Raw genomic sequence first — 19,266 nt, forward strand, 5'->3', positions numbered from 1 at the left:
AATCGGAATTTGTTTAGCTTCAGCTTCCAACTGCTGGATCTTGGTACACCTTTGCTAGATTGAAAAGCCCTCTGCGATTTGAAATCGTTTCCTTATGTAGGTACTTATAGCCCCTGATAAATAAGACTCATTGAATTTTTTGATAGAAATGTTTTTTTGACAGAAAAATGGGTTTTTAACTAAACAAAGCTTTTCACATGAGTGTCTGCTTTCCGTGGAACCTTTTGACTTTCCATCAAGAAAACAAACCAAAAAGTTTTGGCTGAAAACCAAGCATTTTGATTTGGAAATGGTGTCATGGTGCTTCATGGGAATTATAGTTCATGTTCTTCATTCCCTCATTCTTTTCAGTGGACCATGTTCCCCATCTGGACTACACCTCCCATAATACACTGCAACCATGAGACTCCCTTGATGCACTGCGAGGGCCCAGAAAGAGCAGAGACTGTGACTGATGTAACAAGAGAGACATAATCCAGCCAGGGAGTCCCCATTTACAATTACTTTTTGAGATCCATCATGTAACTAGTTTTTAATTCATTTAATATGGGCTGCATTGATTTTTTTTTTGTCCTGAATTTTGGGGGTTCATACCCATCGCTACTAGAAATGTTAATAAACTAGGATCAAGATACTGAGCTTTTTGTCACTCTGAGGTTCCTACTTTTGCATTTGGATCTTATGAATATTATGAATAAGAACTTTGTGATGGGCAAGGTGAAAACTAACCCATGTTTTCCCCCAAACAAAGATCTGCTTCCTAATCTAGGTTCAAAATTTTGGTTAACTTTATATTCCTGCATAATTTTCACTTATGCTGCTGCGTCTACACTTCTTGTCTCTGGTCAGGCGTACAAGGAGAATAGCTGAAATATTACAAAAGAGGCAATATGGAAACTACTATGGAAAGTCAAGAAGTATGGGCAAATTTCCTGGAGAAGCATCTATACGCTAAGGTGCTTATCAGACCCAAAGTGAACCAAAAAGCCTTCCAAAGATCCCCCACCACTGATAAGAAGTGGCTCCAATTTCAGACTGAATTAGGCTGAAATCTTTTTGTTCTGTACAAAAAAAGAGTTCTGGTAAGAGTTCTAGCCCATTAGAATCTTAACTATTTATGGTCCTCACCCATCATTAATTAAAAGACCTTTATCAAAATTCTGTGGGCCTAATCCCTATCTGGTAGAAATCCATGAATCTCTGTTTACTTTAATAAAGCTACATTGATTTAACATCTGGAGAGGATCTGGTTATTCATCAAAAGTGCCACATCTTCTAGTTTGCTTGGCCTTCGCTCTGGCGAAGAAGAGAAATGTTCTCTATCTCTGGTTAATTGCAGGAACTGCTGACTCAGGATGCTGCTGCTGTTTTGCAGGGTTCATTTGGGTCAGAAGGGTTCTGAGTTCAAATGTGCTATCCGCTTGGGAGGTATAAGCAAAGACAGTACAAATTCAGCTACTCCAATATTTATTCTGGGCCTCCCTTTTTAACCAAACCTCTTGAGTCGCCCTTTTTTTCCCATCAAACATTGTTTGGCTTTGTTTTTTGATGTATGTATTTTATTTTCTCCCTCTTCATTGTACAAGATGTGACAGTAAATCTATCATGTATGCAGAGGATCGTGCCAGGTGTTCTAAGAGTCATTTGCATCCAGATGTGTTAATGGCTTTGGGGTATTTCCTGATAATGTTGTTTTTTTGTGCTGCATATATTACACCATAAAAAGTTAATGTGCAGAATCTGACTTTAAATTCACAAGAGTGAAAAATTCTTCAGAGCTGGGTCCTCAGCTCCTAGCATTGTGTGTCAGGGACTAAAGCACAGACAGTGTGTTTGGGAGAGTGGCACAGTACAAAGTACCATCGGCCTTTGTTCTGAATGCCCTCGCTTTGGGGAATTTAAGGCAGAGCAATAATGTGGTTTAAATATGCTCGAGCTAGGCCTGCTTGTGTCTGCCTCAGTGAGGCCCTGGACTAAGATCAGGTTGCTGATGCAAACGGCAGTATTCTGTGGGAGACTGGAATAATGGTGGTGGCTGCAGGGAGGTGTACTTGCGGAGATGGGGGAAGAGCCCTTACAGTGGAAGGCAGCTTAACCATTATTTCTGGCTGGAATGATAGCCTGGGTGCTGGGAAAGCCTGGGTCCAAGTCCAGGTTTAGATGTGAACTCACTTGCCACTGGCTCCTGGAGGAGTTGGGGGTGCTAAGCAGTGCTGAAAATCCAGGCCCAAGTGTCCCAGACAGAGCACCAAGGCACCCAGAATTAGAGAACCCTTCTGCAGACATGGGTTTCAGTCTCTCTGCCTTTCTGTCTCTGCACAGGGGTAGTGTGAGGCTTAACCAGTGATGCACTCTGTGGTCTTCAAATGCAAGGCACTGTATGAGGGTAATGCATTATGTCAGGGGTAGCCAACCTGTGGCCTCGGAGCCACATGCTGCTCTTCAGAAGCTAATATGCAGCTCTTTGTGTAGGCATCGACTCCGGGGCTGGGCTACAGGTGCCAACTTTCTAATGGGCCAGGAGGTGCTCACTACTCAAACCCTGGCTCTGCCACAGGCCCTGCCCCCACTCCACCCCTTCCCACCCCTCTCCTGAGCCGGCCGTGCCCTCGCTCCTTCCCCTTCCCTCCCAGAGCCTCCTGCATGCCACGAAACAGATGGCATAATTGGGAGGTGTGTGGAGGGAGGGAGTGGGAGGCGCTGATTGGCAGAACTGCGGGTAGGTGGGAGGCACTTGAAGCGGGGGAGGAGGACCTGATGGGGGGCTGCTGACGTATTACCGTGGCACTTCAACAATGAACATTGGTAAATTCTGGCTCCTTCTCAGGCTCAGGTTGGCCACCCCTGCCTTATGGTTTCATTGGAATATTGGAGTACTGGGCAGGGCTATGCTGTGCCCCGGCCTGGAACAGCAGCAGGGGCTGCAGGTTGGGCATAAGGTGCTTGGGCAGAGCATCGTTGGTGAAACCTGCAGTGCTGCCTATGCTCCTTCTGGCTGTAACCAGTGGAAAATTTAGCTACCTGTCTATTAATAAGGTCAACCCTAACCCCTAGTGTAGACATGGCTAGGTAGACAGAAGAATTCTGTCAACTCACAGAGAGGTGGATCAGCTGCATTGATGGAAAACCCCCTTCCATTGAGGCAAGAAGCGTCAGGCTTGCCCAAGCCTCTAGATGGGGAGCCATCAGTGCTACAGTGGTGTAGCTGCAGTGCCCTAGTTGGGTTGCTGTAGGGCTTGTAGTGTAGACACAGCCTCAGACAGCTGCAGTGTTTGGCATTGTGAATGGCACCCCCGGAGCAGACACCTCAGGGGCACTTGGGAACCCAGGGAGAAGGGGAAGTTAGATTTCACTGGTGGTGCCAGATGACCCCGCAGAGATTTCTCCTGAGGCCCACCTGCCTGACCCTCCTGTGCCTTGACAGGCCTTTGGGGTGAATAAATACCATTCTCTCTCCCTTCTCAGTGAGTGGATGTGCTTGACTGGTTAATATGTTAAAGGATTTACTGTTCCTTGTGGGCACTCCCCATGGTGGAGGCAGAGCTGAGGCATGGAGAGCACAGGATGGCTTTGAACCCCAGGGAGGCAAAATACCTCGTAAAAGGCAACCGGGGGTACCAGGCTTGCTGAACCACCCTTCAGGAGTGGGGGGAGGGAGGGGGCAGGACTAGGACCTTGCCTCCTTTCCTCCCCGTCTGGAGACGTTTGTGCCTCGGGGTGCTATGAGAGAACAGCCCCCGCACTTGACAGCACACCAGGACTGCTGTTGTGACTGGGCCCTGGGCTGGGAAGGGGCCTTGCTTTCTCCCCCACATCCCCTCCTAAATGTGCCAGCCGCAGCTAACCCTGATGGTGGCCAATGTCATGTCAAGAGGGATCTGGCCCAAGCCCACCAACGCCTTTCACGTAGGCCACTGAAGAGCTGTCAGATGGCAGTGACTGCTAGTCACCACCCGAATGGGCCAGATTTGAGTCAGTGACCTAGAATGGACCCCACTGTGCCATATGTGCCATTGCCAATCTCCTGAGCTGTCCAGTTGCCTGGAGCTTTGGATCTGGTTGGTTTTAGAGACAAGCTTTGTCTACACTACAAGTTAGGGGCATTGTTTCAGGTGAGTTTCTACTTGGCACAGCTGTGCCTCCACTGCCGCTACCAGTGGCTACACTGCTATTTAATACTCAGGAGAGACCTAACACAAGTACATGTACACAAGCAGGGGATTCAGATCCTTAGCTTGCAGCGTAGCGATAGCCTAAAGAGGGCAATGAAGGAAATTCAGAGTTCTTCAGAAGCCAAATTCAGCTAAAGTATTAGGACGGGTTGCACAACTGACTTCATCAGAGTTACACCAGCTTGCCACCAGGGCTGGATTTGGTCCTAGAGTCTGGTATCAGGGCAGTCCCTTTCCCTGGCTCATTCGTGGAGTGTGGCTGATGTGGAAGTGGTGGCTTGCTGATGACCACAGCCCGTTCGTAGAACCCACAAAACTCCCTTTGACCTCTGTGAAAGGGTGCAGAGTACTTGCTTTTGGTGGGTCCTTAAAGTGCAGCCAATTCAACAGGACAGGAAAACATAACCCTAGCAACCCTCTGTGCTCCCACAGGGAAAAGCCAACACCCATTACAGCCCTTATGTGATGGCAGGGATCTGCTCCAATAGCCATTGAAACATCAAGGAGCAACTGTTCCATTTTCGGAGGTCAGTCTGTAAAGTCTGCCTCTCTCTGAAGCACAGGGGCCTGAGGGCTGGGAGATGTTGGGGGGCGGGGGGAGGGGATTGCAACGTTTTCTTTTCTATGTTCAAAGAAAATATAAAAGACTCTGTATTCTTCTTCCTTCCCTTCCTTTGTTCCTCTATCTTCAGGCAAAGCTTGTCCGTTACACACTCACACACCCACCCACCCACCCCTGGCTTTAATTCATTGGAATTTTCTAAATCTAACATTAGGAGGACAAAGACTTATTCCTAAACTGGTACTGCACCTTTATCCACCCCAGCATAACTGCTAGTTAACTCTTCAAATGCTAGAGCTGTGCTTTCCAAGCATGGTTGTTTAGGGATACCAAACTCAGTCAATGCCCATTGCAATATAGAGGTGTGAGTCATAAATTCAGCTTTCTCAGAATGTTCATAGTCTTCATTAATCCAGGAGGCGAGGGAGTAAGTGACAGGAGCAGGCTAAGGCCAGGGCCCAGAAAATTTAGGTTCATTGGAGATTAATTGAAGGTCAGATCTAGATGCTTGCAATACCTTGGGGGCACTCGATGCCTCCTAGCCACTATCCAAAGTTCTAACATAGCAAACGAATCATAGTCTTAACTACAGCTGAGCCAGATGGATCCTGGATGGTCTGGAATAGTGGAGTCTTGCAGGTCAGGATCAAGGCTGCAGAAGTGGAGCGGTAGAGTGTGGGTCAGAGCGGAGGTGCATTGAAAGAGCTGACTGGAGAGGGACATGGAATAGCAGGGAGTGTTAGAAGGCAGAGATGGACAGAGTAAGTTTGGCCTCAGAAAGTTAAAGTAGCTGGTTCTTGCTGCCGCAGAATCTACAGCACCAAGGAAGGTGTCTGTGTGCAGACTCCTGGACAGAAATCAAATTGGGAGGGAAAGGGGGAGGGGGAAGTTCAGGGCTAATTGAGCACCAGTTGAAACACTAAAGATCTAGAAAGCCCTGGTGAAGGAGAGCAAGGAGCGACATATGGATCTGATCACCACGTGGTACATGAGAGCATCTGAAATCTTCTCGCCCACCCACATGCACACATGCTGCGGAGGCCCCAGCAAATGCCACAGCACGTGCCAGTTCGAGCTGTGAGTGCCAAAGGACCCAATGCAGGGCTGGAAGAAAAGGAAGCTACGCCTTGGTGTGTAGGTGGCAGTGAGAGGCAGCTGCTGTGAAGTACGTGCTGAGGGGGTGGAAGGGCTGCAGTAGGGAAAGCAGCCAGCAGGGGGATGTAATAAGCAAAGCAGGAGGGCTAGTTTATCCAACACCATCTTACAGCAACTAGTTGCTGTTGTAACCCCATCAGTGCACTATAAGTTACGCTGTGCTGGCTCCCTGAGGTTCAGCTTGCATCCTGTTTGAATCTGGCCCTAAACTCAGTTCCTTTCCCACCAACTGGGGGAATTGCCTTGTGGTGCCAATACCAACTTCTCTTTCTTGACTGGCAGGCCCAGCCTGCCTGGATGGGTTCTGTTCAGTTGAGCGCCAGAACACAAAGCTTTCCGAGGGTACCGCCTGCCAGGACTCTGCAAACTGGCAGTGTTGAGGCATGAGGTTCTCCACCTGACTGGGGGCAGGTTGCCATGGTTACTACACTGCCTGACTTCCATGGCAGTGGGAATTTTTCTGCTGGCAGTTACAATCCATCGCCGTGGAGGCCTGTTGACCCCTTTCCCCTCATGACTACTTTTCATCTTCTGCCTAAACACTGTGGCCTCGGCTGAGTCCTCCCCATCCCAACATGACTGCCCATCGCTCCGCTTCCAGCGCTGCATGTGGAAGTGTCGCCAGCAGTGGTGGAGTATTGCAGATGGGTCCTGCTGAAGGTGCGCAGGCCCCAACTAGGCCCACTGAGAACAGCAGCAATGCAGAGTGCGGAGCATGGTGTCTTGGCAGCAAGCTCCCATGTAGCTCCTTCCTTGGCTATCTGGTGCAACCAAGTGCAGCTACAACATAAGGGAGCAGCCTGGAGTAATGTGTTGGTTTGGGTGGCCAAGTCTCCCACTAGTGGCCATTCCCTGTAAACTCGTAAACTCACTAATAAACCTCTAAGAAGAGGAGGTGAAAGTCATGAATTTGATCCTCACTGGTGACTGTCGTGTGTGCCTCTGCATGCAGCTATGGTGCATTGTGCTGGGACCTCTACAATGCTGATTGTAGTGGAAGTAACAGGCTCTGAGCACATGTTCTACAGGGGAGGCTGGGGTTAGCTTGTAGCTGTTACAGTGAATGATGCAGGTATTGAATACAGGGGTATGTTCCATTGGAGACATTTTTAATAAAAATATAATTAAAACAGAGAGGGTTTTGTTTGCTACTGTGGGGCATGTAGTTTTGTGTCTGAGCTCATAAAATGTCTGAATTGTTTTTCTTAAAAAAACGTTTAATGTGAAATCCCACCCTTCACTCATTTCACCTTGCAAAACCACCTTGTGTTTTGCTTATTTCAAATTATATTGATGTGGAGGAGATGGAAGATGATCTCCTTGGCTTTTCCTGGGGGACTGTGCTGTTTCTGAGAGGCTCAAGTTCCCAGCTGGAAGCTGGTGGTGACGTGGGAGCTCTCAAAGAGGACGGGTAGTTATGAATTAAAGATGAGAGCCTGATGGGGTGCCTGTGTCCTGTCCCTCTGTGAATGAGGAAGGGTTTAAACCCCTTACCTGGGCAAAAGGAGGAAGCTAGCCCCTAAATACTGCCTCAGCTACCATACCTGGAGAGAGGAGCTCTGGCTTGTTATTTGGCTGCTGGAAGCAGAGCTTACAGCTGCACCGCATAAATGGGAAAAGGCCATAAAAAGGAAGCAGAGGCTTCTGGGAGGAAAAGCATTGCTGAGAAGGAATAGGAGCTGTTCTCTGGTCTTCTCCAAAGTCAGGAGCCTCCTGAACCAGGGCAAAAAAGGAACTAGTGACTGTTTGCCTGCCTTGTTCCAGCGAAGGCTCTGCTATGCCCAGAGTCTGTATCCCTCGTAAGAGCTGCCTTTGGTTGCTGTCTCCATCTGGACCCTGGGCTGAAGGAAGGAGCCCTGTGTAGTCTGTGGGCACTGGGATTTGATGGAAGGCAGCCCCCTGCCTGTGTGCTGTTTAATTTGTTGCTGTGGACAAAGGATGTTTGGTTTTTCTCTGCCTGAGTCTGGAACTCTATTGCGGGAGCCAGGGGGTTTCTAACAGAAAGGATCTGTGACCCCAAGCCTTGGGGCGGAGACAATGGCCCTGTGACAGGGTCCAAACCCCGCAGTCCCAGCCCTGGGTGGTTGTAAACCATGTGCAAACATTCTTGTTGGGGTGCGCAGATTTGGCCCATTAGAGGGGTTTAGGTGGGAACTCTGATTCAAACCTGCGTCTAGATTCATTATTTCCATATGGGGCTCTCTCTAGCAAGGATGAAATGGGCTTTCATGTATAGTCTATTGCCTGAACCAAAGGGGAAGTTTTCTAGTATTGTCATTAACTCTCCAGCTTGGAGATGAAATCTCTTATCCTATTGCCTTGAGAGCACACTCTGCAGCAATACCCTGACAGCTTAAGTCGTTTCCCGTTTCCAGTGTATCAGCATATCAGCTTTCCACTTGAAACCACTGACAGTGAGCAAGGCCTAAGCATACTGCAACTGTCCTTTTGTCACAGGAGCTGCCGGCTATACTGAGGGGTTCTTGATCCCATCCCCCTGTTGTAGAGCTGGATCTGGGTTGGGTCTGGGAGCAGATGCTGCAGGCCAGGCTGTGGGGTTTCTTATTGCATCCCCATGGCACAGAGCTGAGTCTGGGAGTAGGCGCTGCTGGACTTTGCTTCAAGGAGCCAATGTTCTGTCTTTTACGTCTGATGCTCAATTCTTGTCCTCGTGGTGTTCCCTGGCCTGGTGATTTTATTGGTTAATAATCTCAGCCCTCTATCATTCTCCTTGTTATGCAGATGATACACCGATTTACTGTCCTCCCTGTCAAGCCTCCTCTGTAGAGAGAGCCAGCAGTAAACATCTTCTAATATACCAGCGTTGTATGTTCTGTGGTCAGAGAATTAAACCCTGGTATTCAGCTCAGATTATTTGGGCACTGCAAAATAATGGAATAAGGAGGTGTGGATGAAATTCATTCTCATGTCTAGTCTGGTCTCTTGTGAGCTAAGAACTCCTTGGCTGTCACCTCCACATTTCCCTGAGACTTAGAAATCCCTGGGGAGTGGTAGCAGGTTTCCTGGCCCTGGGCTCAGATGCCTGGTTTTCAGTAGCAGTCTGACAACCCTGTGGAAGCCTTGCAGGAGCCAGTCGTGCTGGGGTTTTGGTAAAGACCCAGCTTTGCAGTGGGTTCTCGGATAACACCAAAATGAGCTTTCCCTGGTGTGTGGCCAGTTCTTGGAGTGGCTGTGTAATCCCTCTAAATAAAGATTCAGGATTGCTGTTGCTGGACCATCAGCCTGGAGCCCAGAATTCAGTCCCCTGGAGTCAGATGGAAATAACTCTGCAAAACCCAGAACTGAATTAATGTTGCATCTCCTCCTAAAAAAATGTCGTGGACTGCAATTGTGTTACAGTATGACTTTTTTTTTTTTGGTCCCCTTTGAGCTGAAAGTTGGACTGTTCTTTAAACCTGTAAAAAGAAAAGGAGTACTTGTGGCACCTTAGAGACTAACAAATTTATTTGAGCATAAGCTTTTGAGCTCAGTTCATCGGATGCATTTGGTGGAGGAAAAAAAACAAAAAAACCCCCAAAAAACCTGTGTGTGTTTGAGTCCAGGTATCCCAGCCCCCGGTATCCCAGCCCTTCGCTCCCCTCCTGCTGTTGGTTGGGGAAGCCATCCTCCTCCACTGCTGCATGGAATTGCTTTCCAAGCTGTGATGGGACCAAACAAACAGAACTTGTTGCTCACCATGACTGATTTAAAGTAACAACCCCAAAGAGCCGGTGATGTAATGACCCAGTCTATCATCTTTACAGTCAGTTGTTTGAATACACAATGCCCATTCCTGCTCCTATTACAGAGCCAATACCGGGTCACAGAGTACTTTATTGTCTGAGGAATACTTATGCAAACTAACACAATAGCTTAATAGGGAACACCTGGAGAAATCTCCAAAGAAAGTGCTGTAAATTCCTCCTTCCCCTGTATTTATGGGAAAATTTTTCACTTATATTTATAGTTTCCCTGACACGTTGTTGTGGCTCTTTTGCATAGATTTGCATAGAGTGTTATATGAGTTAAGGAGGGTGTTGGAGGAGGAGGTGTTAATGGGCAGCCCTGTGTTTCTTGCAGAACAGGTTCCCATGACAAATCTCTTATCCTGTTCTCCAACAAACTCCCAACTTCCTGCTCGGCACACAGGCTTGCCCAAGCCTCTAGATGGGAACCTTAATTTAAGGTTCAAAACACTGGAAGATATTCAGCCCTTCTCCCTTTGATGAATCCAGACCAGTTGAGAAATCAGTCACCTGCTAAATCCAGCCACAGAACAATAGCTAACAAAGGGAAGCATAGTGATTGCTCGGTTATCAGAGCAAAGAAGGTTGGACACTGAAAAAACATCATTTGATTGCTGGATTTGATGGGGCGCCCTGGGTAGGATTGGTGGCTGCCCACAGGGGCACTGGATTTTGCAATCAGTGTTATGGAGCACGCTTGGATGGAATTGGTAGGTGGCAGTGAGGGGTTGTGATGGACCCCTGAGGTACAACCTGGATCTGTGGAACTGCTGTGCACCCTTCACTCTCCAAACCGGGCTGTCTCTCCCAATGCTGTGCTAGTGACAAGCAGCCAACCTCTCCAGGTGCTATTATCACTCAGCCACCAACATGCAGAGACACACCCAGCTATGTCGCATGAATGCTCTCTAAGCCACTCGTGAACTGCACATAAGAGACACCTGCACATTCTCCCCAGACTCACCTTGCACCCCAGAAGAGGTTTTTCATAGGAGTGGGTGGGTGAGATTCTGTGGCCAGCGCTGTGCAGGATGTCGGACTACATGATCAGAATGGTCCCTTCTGACCTTAGTAACTATGAATCTAAGTGCACTGTCTTATACTGCTCAAGAACTTCTCTTGAACAACGCAAGCTCATTAATTAGTTCGCCACTTCATCAAAGGATAGTGGATATGCACCCCCCTCTGTAATCTGAGAAGATTTCCCAAGCACTTTAGACAAACTCATTGGTAAGGATAAAACATTAATATAAGTTTATTAACTATGGAAAGACAGGTCTGAAGTGATTATAAGTGGCAAGCATGAAGGTCAGAGATAGTTACCAAAGAAATAAAAATAAAATTGCAGTCTAAATTCTAAACCTTATCAGACTAAGAAATATTTGAATCAAGCAGTTTTTCTCACCCCGCTAGGTGTTGTAAGTAGTTCACAGTTCTTAATACACTGGCTGAATTCCCTGCCCAGTCTAGGACCAATCTCCCCAGTTCAAAGTCTTTTCCATCCAAACATTCTTGTTGCCTCCAAAGTAGGTAGGGGAAGAAAGAGGCCAGGGGCTGATGTCAGAGTCCACAATTTATACCTCCAAATCCATGGGCATGGAAAGATACTGCCTCAGACATGGAGTCAGGGGTCACATGTTCTATGTGCCCTGCTGAGGGACTGGCCCTCCATTGTCTGTGTGCTTCAGGAGGGACCCACTGGGAGAATGGATTCTCCTTAATGGGCTATCAACCTATGACTGGCTAGTCCTAATGTAAATCCGTCTTGGGGGTGTTAGTTGCTCCTTTATTGCCACCGAAAGGCCAGCTGTGGGTGTCTCCCAGGCTCACAATATATTTCAGTAACACACACACACACACACAGCAAAACTTCCTAACTTCAGATACAATGGTAACACATATAATTCAACAGGATAGTAATGTTCAACAGATCATGACTTCTCAGATGATACCTCACAAGGCATACTTTGTACAAAACATATCAAAATCATATCCCAGTGGTGAATGTGGAGGTACCGAGTGTCACTGGGATGTGTGCCGGATTTGGGCAGCCATACAGGATGATGTGTGCTGGATTTGGGGGAAGGCTGCAATACCTCAGTTCTGATTGACTGACTGTTCCTCTCTAGTGGCTAGCCCATAGATAAAATGAGGGATCTATTACTTGAGCTTGCTGAGGGAGATCTTCTTTAGCTCAAGTGGCAGAGGCCTATGTTCTTGAAGCTCAAGGAGTAGGGTCCTGGCCCCACCTGTATTTGTGTGCCTGTTGCCTACAGCATGTGGTAGGGTTATAGAGTTCTATTGTTCTGTGGCGGGATCTGGCCGATCGCTCACTTGGAGCTGGATTTAGCAGGTGACTGATTTCTCTCGCTGGTCTGGATTCATCAAAGGGAGAAGGGCTGAATATCTTCCAATGTTTTGAACCTTAAATTAAGGGCCTGGCTATCTACTGACATTCCAAAGGAGATCAAATTAAAGAATTTCAGTGTTGATAGGACGATAATAGCTCCCGCCAGTATTTATGAAGTACTGTTTTTTTTAAAAAAAAAATGTTTTCCTCCGAAAAATTAAGCGAATTTGATGCCAGTGCAAGGTATCAGCTTGACAGCCCCAAGGCCTCTCTCTATCCATATAACAGATACCAGCAGTGGAAATGTCTTCCACGCTGCCCCCTACTGGTGTGTTTCAACCCTTTCCCAGAGTACAGTATCTCTAGCAGTGAGGGGAAATCCAGCTTCCATTGCTCCCTCTTAGTTCTCTAGTGAGATTGCCAGCAAGGAAAGGAAACCAGTTGTGATTGTGGCACCTCGTCTCCAGCAGTCGCAGAACTTCAGCAGGTGACTGTGTTTGGCCTCTACCAGCCGGGTCCAGAGTCAGACCAGGCACCTAGCTATCTGAGGCCATGTTTTCAATCATCACTCCCTAAGCCCTCGTGTGCTTGTGCCATCTCCCGGAATGTTTGTTCTCTTTGTGGCTGAGCAAGCACTTGCATGGTGGCCCACTGGGTGGCCCGTTTTTGGAGGGAAGGCAGCCTGTTCTGTCCCCATGCTGCACACTCACTTGGTAGATATCAGCATACGTATAGACATGGATTGTGCAGGGTCTTCTAACCCTGTATTTTACCTACATCATGGGTTTCCATGCCAAACTAGGCAGTGCCATGTGATCCTGAGGAAGGGGTGGGTGGCCAGCACCCTAGGTAATCAGCTACCTTGGCATCTTCATGCTGTACCTTCAACATGCGGCCGCACCTTGGGCTTGGGCTTGCACCTTGAGTATTTGTAGATTGTCCCTAGTGCAATACCTCTGCAAAAACCTCCCTCTATCCATAATATCAAATCTATTAATCAGTTTCTCAGTCTCATGCTGTAGGGCTTATAACCAGCTAACAAAAGCAGCGTTGGCAGTCGCTTCCTTAAATGCTCTCTCTGGAAACACATCTGGATCAGCTGGACAACTCTTCAAAATTGGGAGAGCATATGGGAGGGGATTGGCAGCAGGGTCAGGGAGGGGATTTGTGGCTGCATCCCCTGCCTCTCGGAGTCTCATTTTGAAAATTGCATTGGAAGCCAATAAGTTTAATGTCTGTTTAATCAAGGTGAGTTGTAGCTCACGAAAGCTTATGCTCAAATAAATTTGTTAGTCTCTAAGGTGCCACAAATACTCCTTTTCTTTTTGTTTAATCAAGGTAGCCCGAGAGGAAGGGAGAAAGAGCTCTGCATGCGGTGTGTGAACAGTTTCCCTTTATAGTTAGGGAGGAAAGAATTAGAAATGCTATGAAGAGCTATTTTTTCCTCTTTTAATTTTTTAAAAGCTCCTCGCCTGGTGAGAGGGAAAGCTGAGTTAATTATATTGAGTTTATCTCCTCTGTTCTGGTCTGAGATCAATCTTAACAAATCTTACAGCATCCAGTGTTTGCAAAAGGCAGGGGGAGGCAGCGGGTGAGAAAAGGCCCAATTTCCTTTTGCTAATGTGATCACACTGCCACCTGGCAGGAAAACTGGCACTGGGCGCTTTCCCTCTGCTGCTCGCTCTGTCTGGCAGCATGCCGAGCAGGCTGGGGCAGGACTTTTGGGAACGCCTGGCAGGTTTGCAGGATCCCAGAGAGGCCGCACTTCTGCCCGGTCTCCTTTTAGACGCTGCTTAATTCCCAGCAGTGTTAACTAATGCAGGCAAAAGTGGTAGGGGAAGGGAGAAGGAAGGGGTGTCAAAAGCAGTGGCAGTTTTTACTTTCTCAGGGCTTGTTAAGGCTGTCTTGTCTGGGTACATGGCTGTCAGATTTGTGGCTTCTGAGCTGTGGCTGTGAGTCAGTGCTATATGAGTGCTCTAGGGAGTCTTGTTTCCTACTCGCTGAGTGATCTTGGGGAAGTGACTCCCCATTTCCACCTCGGTTACCTTTTCTGTGAAACAGGGAAGGTTCTCTGTTTCCATCTCGTAGGAGATGACGTGGCTAAATTAATCTGTATGTGTAGAGTGCTTTCAGATCCCTTCCTGACAGGTTGATTTATTGTATTGAGCTGATGATTCCCAGCCACACCTCTGGTTGCAAAGCCAGTGGTTGCCACCACATGCATGCGCTGCACTATGAGCCCACCCTCTGCAGGAAACTGGGATGGGAAGAAGTAGAACAGGTATCCCAGGAGCGTGTGAGGATTAAGGAATGAGAGGTTTGAAAGGTACACTTGGGAGATGAATTTCAGGAGAGTTGGATGTCCCTCTATATTCAGGCTGGTTCTTCAGCACTCTGGCAAAAGGCTCATAAGAGGCCTGGGTGCAGGATATTATTCTGGATCTGATTCTGACAGTACCACATAAAACTCTGATGTTCTTCTCAAGACATAAACTCATGCTATGAGATTTTCACGGCCATGTTTGGGGAACTTCCTCCAACTGGGGACATCAGTTGAATGTCACCTTATCCACCCGGCGCCGGGCTGAGACTATACATAGCCTGCCTCCGGAAGCAACAACCCACTGCACTAAGGTCCCTGGCCCCAGCAGAGTTAAGTCTGAATGGTGTTCTGTCTCCTCCGGTTACCTGTGCTGAGGGGACACTGTGCCATTGGGAAGGTTCACCACAGGTGGGGTTTACACATGGAACCCTGCCAGGGCAGGCTCAGGTTGATCTCTCTGTAGCCCAGCAGAAGAGCTCCTTGCAAGTAGAGAATTCTCTCCCCGGCATTTGGGAGCCTAAACCTGAAGGGATCTGCTTGGAGAAGGAAGTGAGAAGGGACTTCTTGGTACAGCAGGCAGATAAGCTGGCCCTGGGGCAGAAGGTTCCATAGGGCAGCAGTCCATGGAGTGCAGTTGGGTTGTGGATGAGGCAGCGGTCTGCGAGGTAGGCTGGTTCCACATCCCATTGGGGACTTTGTAGAATAGGACCAGCATATTCAGTTCAGGATGGTAGCAGAAGGGGGAGCTGTTGGGGGGTAAAGAAGCAGGGTGGTGATGAGCTCACATCATCTTGGAGTGCTTCTGAGGCAGGGTGCTTCATGCTGCACCAGCTGCAGCTACTGTGTATGGGTGGAGATCAACCCCATGGAGGGAAAATCGATGGTGAAAGTATGGATCAGAGTAGCCAGGTTCTCCTTTGTGAGTAAGACTCATTACAGCACTATCTGAAACTTCTCTGGAGCTTTGAGGGAGGTGCCTGTACCATCTCTGTGCAGGGTCTGACTTTTAAATAGTTGGCTTCTGAAGAGCTCTGCCCTGGACTCCCTCTGCCTCTCTCCCTTCACTACCTGCATCATCTCAACCTAGTGCTGCTGTGTCCCAGGGGATTATCTTTATTGGAAAGAGCTGTCTGGGCTGAAGATCTACGTGGAACTGGGTAAATCCTCCCAGAATGTCCTGTCTTGACGTGCTCTGAGATTCCCAAAAGTCTAGCATACATGGCATAGATTCTTTGGAGCCTGCCTCTGCTATGCTCAGGACTGATGAAGATGACTTACCCAGCAGGTCTGGTCCCTGTAAGAGGAGATGGACCCAGCCCCACCTCTGGTACAATTGGCTCACCTCCCCAGGTGGGGAGAATGAAGGTCATGTGTTTCAATCAGACTACTATCTTACTTAGTCCAGAGGCCCAGGGAGAAAGGGGCTGTGGCAGCAGCAGATGGCTGCAGAGATAGAGAAGGCTCATTTGGATCCCCCGAGATAGCATGGGAGAAAAGAACTGCAGTGAGGTAGGGCTGGGGTGACCTGCCAAGGCAGAAGAGAGGCCAGACTCCAGGAAAAGCCCTGGGAGTCCGAACCCTGCTAAAGAGTGAGACAGACTTTCAGTAGAGTGTGGAGGACAGAGACTGTTTTGGTTTGTGTTGTACTTTGGCTCAGAGTGGGGAATAGCCTGGAGAGTCAGCACTCTGATAAGAGGGAGAAGAACTGCGAGTTGAGCCCAGGAGGGTGGCAGACCATTGGTTTATGTTAATTTGGGACTGTTGTTGAAGGTGGTGTGTCTTTTGGACGTGGAGTACCCTGAAAGGGGATTGAACTCAGAGGGTGAATCCCTGGGAGAGTCAGAAAAACTCTGAGGGGAAACTGAGGCAGGGACCCCTATGTCACAAGGGGGACCTCTGCAGTGGCGACTCAGTTCGAATAAATTAGTGGTAAAAAGGCCAGTGGCTGGCCTACTCTGTCACACTTGCCCAAGCTAGCCATAGTGCTAGAACAGTAGTGAAATGTGGAGAAAGCAACAGAACAAGAGAGGAGAAAAGCAGTGTCCATGAGGGAACTTAGTGTGTCTCTGTAAGAATTTGCTACCGTGGGTGTCTCACACAATGGCAGCAGATTCCCAGAATTTGGAAAAGTGCAGTACTCAAAAGAAAGGCAATCATCAGTTACACAGCTCCATGAATGCCAATATCCAGCTGAGGGGGTGGCTCTTTCTCACAGCACAGCTAACTGGCATCACACATGGCCAAAACAACACGTATCTTCACGCGGTGTTCAAAGGCAGGACCGGTTTGCTCTCTGATCAGCATCCCTGAGATGCTTTTCCATATGGAACTGCCGGGACATCCCTTAATGACGCAATCCTCTGCCGAGGAATGTTGGGGGCTGCTGGGCCTGATCTCCAGAACCTCCTGGGGTATCCGGCACCATTTCTTACCATGGGGTTAATGGCATAACCAGGTGGCTGTTTAGGAAGCAGGTCTTGCACGCAGGGAGCAAAAGCTGTTCTTTAAATGATAGCTCAGCCTGTGGGCCTCTGTTTTGATTTTTCTTGCAGTGACACTTTTTTTTTTTTTTTTTTTTTTTGGTATTCTGAGCTTCAGAACAAACTAAACTCCATGCTGGAGAGATGGATTTTTTTTTTTTTTTTGCTAACGGCAGAAAACAGAAGCATTTCAAAGTAATGCCAGATTGCAAATGACAAATACACTGTTTCCTTTATTCAGAGAACTGAGATGCTCTTCTTATAAATTAAAAAAACAGTGGATATATAGGGGAAATGTTTTGGAGGCCACAGTGCTGCTGTTACACACAAACACACTCTCTTTATTTATTTATGTTCTAAATCATTGTCACGCTCCTAGAAGGCTTTTTACCTGCAGTGGCTGGAGTTCAGGGTTCAGAATTTCTTCTACAATAGCCAAAGACCTTGCTACTGCCTAAAGCATTGCATGGGAGTGGGCTGAGTTACCTTTCCAATACTGCACTAGATGTTAGCCAACTCATCAGCTGTCACAGGAGAAACAATGAGCGAATGCCACCCGCTGCCCTTCACTCATTGTGGGCTGGGGCTGGCATCTCGGAATCCTGAGACATGTGCCTTGGTAGGTAACCAAAGGAGGAAATTATTTTCAGCAACATTCTTGCTTCCAAACATAGGACCACTACTGCAGGCCACACAAACACAGGAAGCCCAGTTGAAGTCAATGGGACTCCTTGCGTGAGTAACGGGTGAAACTGTTTTTTTTGCGGCTGAATGTCTAGCTGGGTTCTGACTCTGCTCACCTCTGGGCTACAAAAACAGGCAGGCAAATCCTGGTATTGGAGTGCATATATCCTACAACAGGGCTCCAAGCTGTCTGACTGGTGTATGCCAATGGCCCTCCCACCCTATAACCACATGTAAAATTGAAAGAGATATCAGGATCTGCTTTTGTCTAACCATAAATAAAAGGAAAGTAGTCGCAGCCCCATGGGACCTGCTTGTATTCTCTCTCCGCCCCGTGAAGATTATAACCCCTAGGCTGAGAACCCACAATGGATGCAAAATGGGGACCTGTCCATTTCTGAGAATCCTTGCTTAGGTTCACAAATATGTGCAAAATGGGAAGTCATGGCTGAAAAGACAGCCATTGGTATTTAAACCTAAGCACGTTTGGCTATGTCTGGGATCTTAACCAGCTTTAATTATTTAAGACATGCATAGAAATTCTGTAAAACTCTCTAAAATCTATTGCTTATCATAAGAGATCCAGTGTCTTTGCAGAGTATGTCCTTAGCAATTAAATGACAATGCTCCTTCTCTCCAGCCATCTTGAATGACTGTACTTGCCTTTTGGAGTAGAATTAGCCCGAGGCGCTAAGAGTGCATGTGTGTATCTAATTCATGGTTACTCAGAGTATGGCGGTGTCATTTCCAGTTGGGGCAGACACATCAGCGCTCGCTCTGCTTGAGCTAGTGTGCTAAAAATAGCAGTATAGCCTCAGTGGCCCAAGCAGTGGGATGGGCTAGCCACCTGGGGGCATACCTACAGTTTCAGACACAGTTGTACTTGGGATGGCTAGCCCATTGCACTGCCATGGCTACACTTCTCCTTTTTGCATGCTACCTTGGTCAGAGGTCATGCGGATACTTCTAGTCGAGCTGGCAATGACACCGTCCAGCTCCAGGATCTAGTTTGGAAGTACACTGCCAAAGTGGGGTCACCCCACCACCAGTGACTGTGTACTATGGCATGTTCAGATGTGTTGGGAGGCGAATGCACCCCACCTGTCAGGGTGGAATATCATTGAAACAATAATCCTGTGCTACCCATTTCTGAATCATAGAAAGATAGAAATGTCAGGCTGGAAGGGCCCTCGAGAGGTCATCACGTCTACTCCACTGTGCTGAGGCAGGACCAAGTAACGCTAGACCAGGGGTCGGCAACCTTCGGCACACGGCTCATCAGGATAATCCGCTGGTGGGCTGTGAGACATTTTGCTGACGTTGACCATCCACAGCTCCCAGTGGCCGCGGTTCGCTGTTCCCGGCCAATGGGAGCTGCGGGAAGTGGTGTGGGCTGCAAGGACATGCTGGCCGCCACTTCCCGCAGTTCCCATTGTCCGGGAAAGGCGAACCACGGCCCATCAGGAGCTGCGAGGGGCCGTGCCCACGGATGGTCAATGTAAACAAAATGTCTCATAGCCTGCCAGCGCATTGCCCTGAAGGTTGCCGACCCCTGCCCTAGACCATCCCTGACAGGTGTTTGTCTGACCTGTTCTTAAAAATCTCCAATGAGGGGATTCCACAACTCCCTTGGAAGCCTATTCCAGAGCTTAGCTACCCTGATAGTTAGAAAGTTTTTCCTAATATCTACCCTAAATCTCCCTTGCTGCAGATTAAGCCCATTACTTGTCCTACATTCAGTGGACATGGAGCACAAACAATCACAGTTCACTTTATAACAGCCTTTAGTGTTAC

At 48.1% G+C, this 19,266-nt stretch overlaps 1 protein-coding gene across 1 annotated transcript in view; it reads left to right on the forward strand.

Moving 5' to 3' along the window:
• Window positions 1-19,266, forward strand: part of LINGO1 (leucine rich repeat and Ig domain containing 1) — a 470,336-nt gene that overhangs the window by 163,696 nt on the left and 287,374 nt on the right. The window lies entirely within an intron of this gene.

The sequence above is a fragment of the Dermochelys coriacea genome, chromosome 10 (assembly GCF_009764565.3).
Source record: "Dermochelys coriacea isolate rDerCor1 chromosome 10, rDerCor1.pri.v4, whole genome shotgun sequence".
Classification (NCBI taxonomy): Eukaryota; Metazoa; Chordata; order Testudines; family Dermochelyidae; genus Dermochelys; species Dermochelys coriacea.